General features: G+C 41.5%; 1 long non-coding RNA gene across 1 annotated transcript; it reads left to right on the forward strand.

Annotated features, from left to right (window-relative positions):
• Positions 1–5,545: 5,545 nt before the first annotated feature.
• LOC309640717 lies at positions 5,546–5,934 on the forward strand. The gene is made up of 2 exons (XR_014252352.1): positions 5,546–5,637; positions 5,730–5,934. It is a non-coding gene; the product is annotated as an uncharacterized lncRNA (long non-coding RNA).
• Positions 5,935–6,392: the final 458 nt, after the last annotated feature.

A 6,392-nucleotide genomic window follows, 5' to 3' on the forward strand; every position in this document is an offset into this window, starting at 1 on the left:
CAGTGCAATAAGACAAGAAAAAAAAGGCATAAAGTTTGAAAAGAAAGAAGTAAAACTGTCTTTATTCACAGATGACATGATGGTCCATGTAGAAAATCCTATGGAATTTACTAAAAACTTACTGATGCTAATAAGTGAGGTTATCAAGGTTGCAGGATATAGAGTCAATCCACAAAAATCAGTTGTATTTCTATATGCAATAGTATTACAAGGCAAATCTGAAATACTTGGGGATAAGTTTGACAAAAAATGTGCAAGACTTGCTCACTGAAAACTACTGAGGGAAACTAAAGAAGTCCTAAATACATGGAGAAATATAGTGTGGTCCTAGGTCAGAAGATTCAATATTATTAAGATGTCAGTTCTCCCCAAATTGATCTATAGAGTCAGTGCAATCCCATTCAAACTCCCAGCAGTCTTTTCCGTAGAACTTAACAAATTGATCCTAAAATTAATATAGAAATGCAAAAGCCCTAGAAGAGCCTAAATAACTTGGAAAAAGATAAACAAACTTGGAGGACTTACATTACCTGATTTCAATACTTACACTAAAGCTACAGTGATTAATAAATACAGTGTGGGGAAATTGAGGTAAAGTCAGACAAATAGATCAATTGAACAGAACAAAGAGTCTGGTAATAGACCCAAACATATATGGTCAATTGCTCAACAAAGTTCAAGGGTTATTAAGTGACAAAGAGGATAGTCTTTTCAGTGAATGGTCCTGGAACAATTGAATAGCTACATGTAAAAGAAATGAAGTTTGATCCACACCTCCCACCATATACAAAAATCAACTCAAAATGGATCATAGATATAAATGTAAATCCTAAAATTAGAAAACTTCGAAAGAAAACACATGGTAAATGATCTTGGGTTAGGCAAAGATTTCTGAGATATGAAAAAAGGTACAGTCCTTAAAAAACATTGATGGAGACTTCCCTGGTGGTCCAGTGGTAAAGAATCTGCCTTTCAATGCAGGGGACGCCAGTTCAATCCCTGGTCGGGGAACTAAGATCCCACATGCCGCAGGGCAACTAAGCCCACCCGCCACAACTACTGAGCCCGTGTGCCTCAGCTAGAGAGCCCGCATGCCACAAACTACAGAGCCCACACGCTCTGGAGCTCACGGTACCACAGCTACAGAGCCCACGCGCTCTTGGAGCCCACGCACCACAACTAGAGAGAGAAAACCTATAGGCCACAACTAGAGAGAAGTCCGTGCACCACAACTAGAGAGAAGCCCACGCACCACAACGAAAGATCCTGCATGCCACAATGAAGATCCCGTGTGCTGCAACTAAGACCCAATGCAGCCAAAAATTTAAAAATAATAATAATAAATAAATATTTAAAATATTGATAAATTAGACTTAACAAAAATTAAGAATGTACGTATGCTTTTTTTTTTTTCAAGTTTCAGACATTTATTAATCAGTGTAAACGCCAACACAATACACCAACGTGATTTCATGTATGTAGAGGGGAAATACTTCCTGGTTAAATAGAAAATTTTACAGATAACTTCTGGAAGACCTTCATTCTAAGCAGCTTTGTAGTCAAACATTTCATTTAGAAGTCTGGACCTTCTTTTTTCAGTTTGCTGTAATCCACATTCACTGAGTAGAACATATATTGATCACTGGGATTCAATTTCTTCTGGGTTCTGGGTTATTCTTTCTGTTCCAAATGACTGAGCAGTGCCAGATACAAGACATACAGTGCTGCTCCAGGACCTCCGGCTCCAATAAATACGAAGAAAGAAATCAAGTTTGTATGCTTCTTGGCCTAACCAAGGATCTAGTGGAACATATTTGTGGCAAAGGCCTTTGGCCTGAAAGGAGACGAGAACAAATCTGCGAAGCCCCAGACTAAGTAGTCTCTGCCCAAATGTACACTCTTTGTGGGACTTCTCTGGCAGTCCAGTGGTTAAGAGTCTGCACTTCCACTGCAGGAGGCACAGGTTCGATCCCTGGTTGGGGAAGTAAGATGCTGCAAGCTGTGGCCAAAAAATAATAATAATAATAACTTTGACATATACCTACCACATGATCCAGCCATTCTTTAAGTAATTAAATACTGACGAGAAATAAAAGCATATGTATATGTCTACACAAATACTTACACATGAATGTTAATCACAGTTTTATTTGTAGTAGCCAAAAACTGGAATCAACCCAATTGGCATCAACAGATGAGTGGATAAATAATTTGTGATATATCCATACAATGGAATACTATTCAGCAATAAAAAGGAGGAAGCTATTAATACATGAAGCAACATGAATGCATCTAAAAACAATTATTCTGAGTAAAAAAAGCCAGGCAAAAAATGAATGCATACTATAGAGTTCCATTTGTATAAAATCAAACCAAAAATGCAAATAATCTATAGTTACAGAAGACAAATCAGTTGCTGCTTGGAGATGGGGGCTGAGGGGAGTTTGACAGAGGCCCAAGGAAACTTTGGAAGTAACAGATATATTCATAATTTTAATTGTGGTGATAGTTTCACGAGTACATAACTCATGTCAAAACTTAACAAAATTGCATACTTTTAAGTAAGTGAAATTTGTTGAATGTCAATAACACCTCAAGGATTTTTAAAAATCTAACTGAAAAGTTGAGAATACACACACTGTAATTAAAATGGGGTTTAAAAAAAAAGGGAAAACCCAATAACTTGATTTACCAATCATTCCCTTCTACCTCATTCTATGGGCTTCTTAGCACCATCACCTGTTTATCCACAAGTACTAAAGACATCTATGCTAAAGATCGGAAGCAGGTCAGGTAAATCTAGATAAACCCAACAAGTGCCTAGCATGAAGAACTGCAGGCACACGACTGCAGTCACAGTTATACACTCCTTCAAAGAAAGCCAACTTGCATTTTTGCTTCTAGGTTTCTACCTGGCATGCTGTTGTGATTCTTTAAACTCCCTTCCTTAAAATCCTTGCATGGCTGTGTCAGTTAATCCCAAACTATTAGATCATGGACCTACCCAAACCTAACCAAGCCCCCTTTCCCCATGCAAAGGTCTGCCCTAGACCAGTTTCCAAAACCTGAGTAAATATCCAGACTCCGCCCTTTGCCCTCTGACAGGTTACTAAGACTCTGTCAAGGTAAAGCTCTTCCTTACTGTGCAAGCAATAAACAGAATGTTTGACGTTAATTCAGGAAGCCAGTATTTAACATTATTGATCGTGTATATTTCCTCTTCTGAGTTATTTTAGTAATCTTTGCCCATTCATTTTTAATGTCTGTTTTGGCTTTGATTTATAGTTTAAAAACATTTTTGAGCTATTCTTTGCTCTATACGATATCAATATTTTCTCACTTTCCTTTTAATTTTTGGTATTTTTTGTTGCACAGAAAATTTAAGTTTTCAATTGTTTAAAGTTATTATACATTCCTTAAACAAAACAAAACAAAACAAAACAGCTTCTGGTGCCATACTGCCTGGGTTCAAATCTCTACTGCTTAACTAGCTGAAGACCCTTGTTTGTCACTTAAGTCTCTGGGAACCTGGTTTCCTCATCTGTCTCCCCACAGGAATGTAAGCTCCACAAAGGAGGCATTTTTGACTGTTTTGTTAACTGCTGTAGCCCCAGCTCTGGGAACAGTGCCTGATACATAGTGCTCAGTAAATATTTATTAAATGAATGAATCTACAAAGCCAGAACAATAATCTTATTTACCTCATAAGGCTGTTATAAGAATGAACTAATCCTTGTAAATTTTAGTCTAGAACAATGCCAGGCGCACAGTAAGAGCACAAGAAATGTTAGCTCCCCCAACCCCCATCCCAGAATCCTGCCTCTTTGTGAAGTCTTACCTGAATACCCCTCCCCCACCTTCCATTCTCCCTTTTCCACTCCCACCAGATTTGCCCACTGTCCCCCCCTTAGCAACACCCGCTTGTCACTTGGAATTGTTAACCTATGGGCAGCTGTAAGCCCCTCTGAGAATCCAAGGAGAGCTATGAACACTCTCCCCAGAAAAATGCACCTGTGCACATACACACCTGTACAATTTCAAGGAGCTCATAGGACCCTGACACTAAACCGCCTTTTTAGATTCCTGAATTAAGTAGCCCTTAATGTCAAAACTCCTTATTGCTTTGTAGCAGCGAACCTCAACAGGTCACAGGAAATTTCTCAGAGCAGATCTTAACTGCAAGGATCAAAGTCCAAACTGGGTGTCAAGATCTGAGCTCCTCTGAGTTGCAAATTTCTCTCTCCCTTTGAGGAAAGGACGAGGATTGTTCCTTCCTGACGGCTCCTTCAGAGCTGACCCTTCACCCTGACCTGACAGGGAAGGGCGCTGTGGAGGACGAGGGCTGGAGGAAGGGGGCTCTAAATGGAAACAGGAGGCCCCAGTAGATTCTAAGACCATCCGTAAACTTAGGCAACCCTGTTTATTTATTTCAGTCTCCCAGTTGGTAATCAATAAACCCTTACCACCATAATGACCCGAGTTCCTGTCTTCTGCAGCAGGAAAGAGGGGGTAGAATGGGAGACTGTCCCACTGCCTTTTCAGGAAAAGAGGAAGACTGGCCAGTATGCAGGTGAAGAGCCCTGGACCTGGGGACTAGCCAAGCGACTTCCTGTAAGTTTTGTAACCTTCCTAAGCCTATGTTTTGCGCTAAGAAGAACAGGCACAGCAGAATGAACCTCATACTTTTGTTGTGAGGTAACTAAATTGACTACACACTGTTTTGCACCTGGAAGCACCCAATAATTATTAGCTGTTATTTATTACTATGAAATAGCAACTCGAAGGAAGGGCGTTGCCTGCTTACCAACGCGGTGGGCCTGGAGTCGGCCCAGGGGAAGGAGGGCAGCGTGTAGGGAACTGGCCTGGGGCCGAGCCTGTGCCACTGCCCGGTCTCCCCACCAGCCACAGGCCCGTCAGCTTCTGTACTGTTGCCCTCCTTCTAGCTACACGGCCCCTTGCCTTTTCTCTGTCCTGGAACTCCCCGGACAGAGGTGCGCAGATCCTCAAGGGGTTCACCACCTCCCCCTCCCTCTAGCCGCGGCGTAAGACTCCCTCATCTACGGATGTTTCTGTCACAGAGTCAGAAATTATTGGACTCCGAGAACCTGAAAGATGGGTCCAGCCCTTTCTTTCTTTATTCTGATTAGAAACAGTCCAGAGGTGACGTGATTTGCCCAAAGTCGGCAACTTCCTGGAATTAGAAACCAATCGGAAGACTTCCATGTGGGTGTTCTTTCTGCTATTATCAGGTTACCTCTGAGCCTTAGGATCTGCTTTTGAAAAGGAATCGAAGAGGTCGTGTAGGGAGAGCCACTGAAGGAAAAAATATTCGGATTTGGTAACTGCTTATGGCAGGGAATGAGAGAGTGAGGGGTGATACAGTGTGTAACCCGCTTCCCCTGAAAAAGCACAATGTGAACGATCTTAGACTTGTTTTACGAGATTAGGAATTTTAGTGAGTGCATCTTCCGGCGGGGGCGGCTAGGAACTTTCCTGTTTTGTTTACCCAGGCAAGTGCCTAATGCAAAGTAGGTACCTAATAAACATTTGCCACCTGGACGACCGCAAGGCTGGATGCGCCCCTTGCACCATAGAGATGCAGGAGGATTTGTGGAAATAGCCCCACCTGGGAGGCACGTAAGTCCTTCCCAGTTTTTCTCAATTATGGCTTTGCCATGCATATTCTTTGTTCCTAAATCCTTGACTGCATCTCTTGATTATTTCCTTAGGATATTTTCCTAAAAGTGGGATTACTGTGAAGAGTACGCCCACATTTACCCTTCAGTACAGTACAGAAGGCTCTCGATTCTGAACCCCTCCAGCGATGCAAGAATGAGTCAGCTTCCCAGCACGCTGGCTCAAACTGGGTATTATCAAACTTCATTTTAATTTTTTTTGCCATCTTGATAGAACAAGAATAATATTTTATTTGCATTTCTTTGTGGACTAATAAGTTTGGGATTCAAATAATTTTAAAGAAACATTCTAAGGAGCCCAGAGAAATCCTGTGTGAGGTAGGAGACCAGTGAAACTAGGCACATTCTGCCCAGTGAGGGTAAACCTAAGGGCACCTATTGTTTGGAGCAATTTGACCTGAAGATGTAAACATCTGAGCCTTTCTAGAGAGGCTTCCACTGAACCAGGGAGGGGGAGCTGTGATTTCCTAGCCTCCCTCTGTTTGTTACTTTCATTTCCTGATGAGGAGTTAATGGTATAAAAGAAATGAAAAACCAGTATAAGGTTTTTCATTAAGGACAGCAAGAGAAAGTAGAAATGGGAAAACTATTTCAACTTAAAGTCCTGGAGAAAAGGGAGGGATGAGCGGTGAACTTTGAAATATATTTCCAGAGGAAGGGAGGTAAGTCCCTGGGGGTCTGCTGCCAGCCTGGAGG

The sequence above is a fragment of the Balaenoptera physalus genome (genome assembly GCF_965194825.1).
Source record: "Balaenoptera physalus genome assembly, chromosome: 13".
NCBI lineage: Eukaryota > Metazoa > Chordata > Mammalia > Artiodactyla > Balaenopteridae > Balaenoptera > Balaenoptera physalus.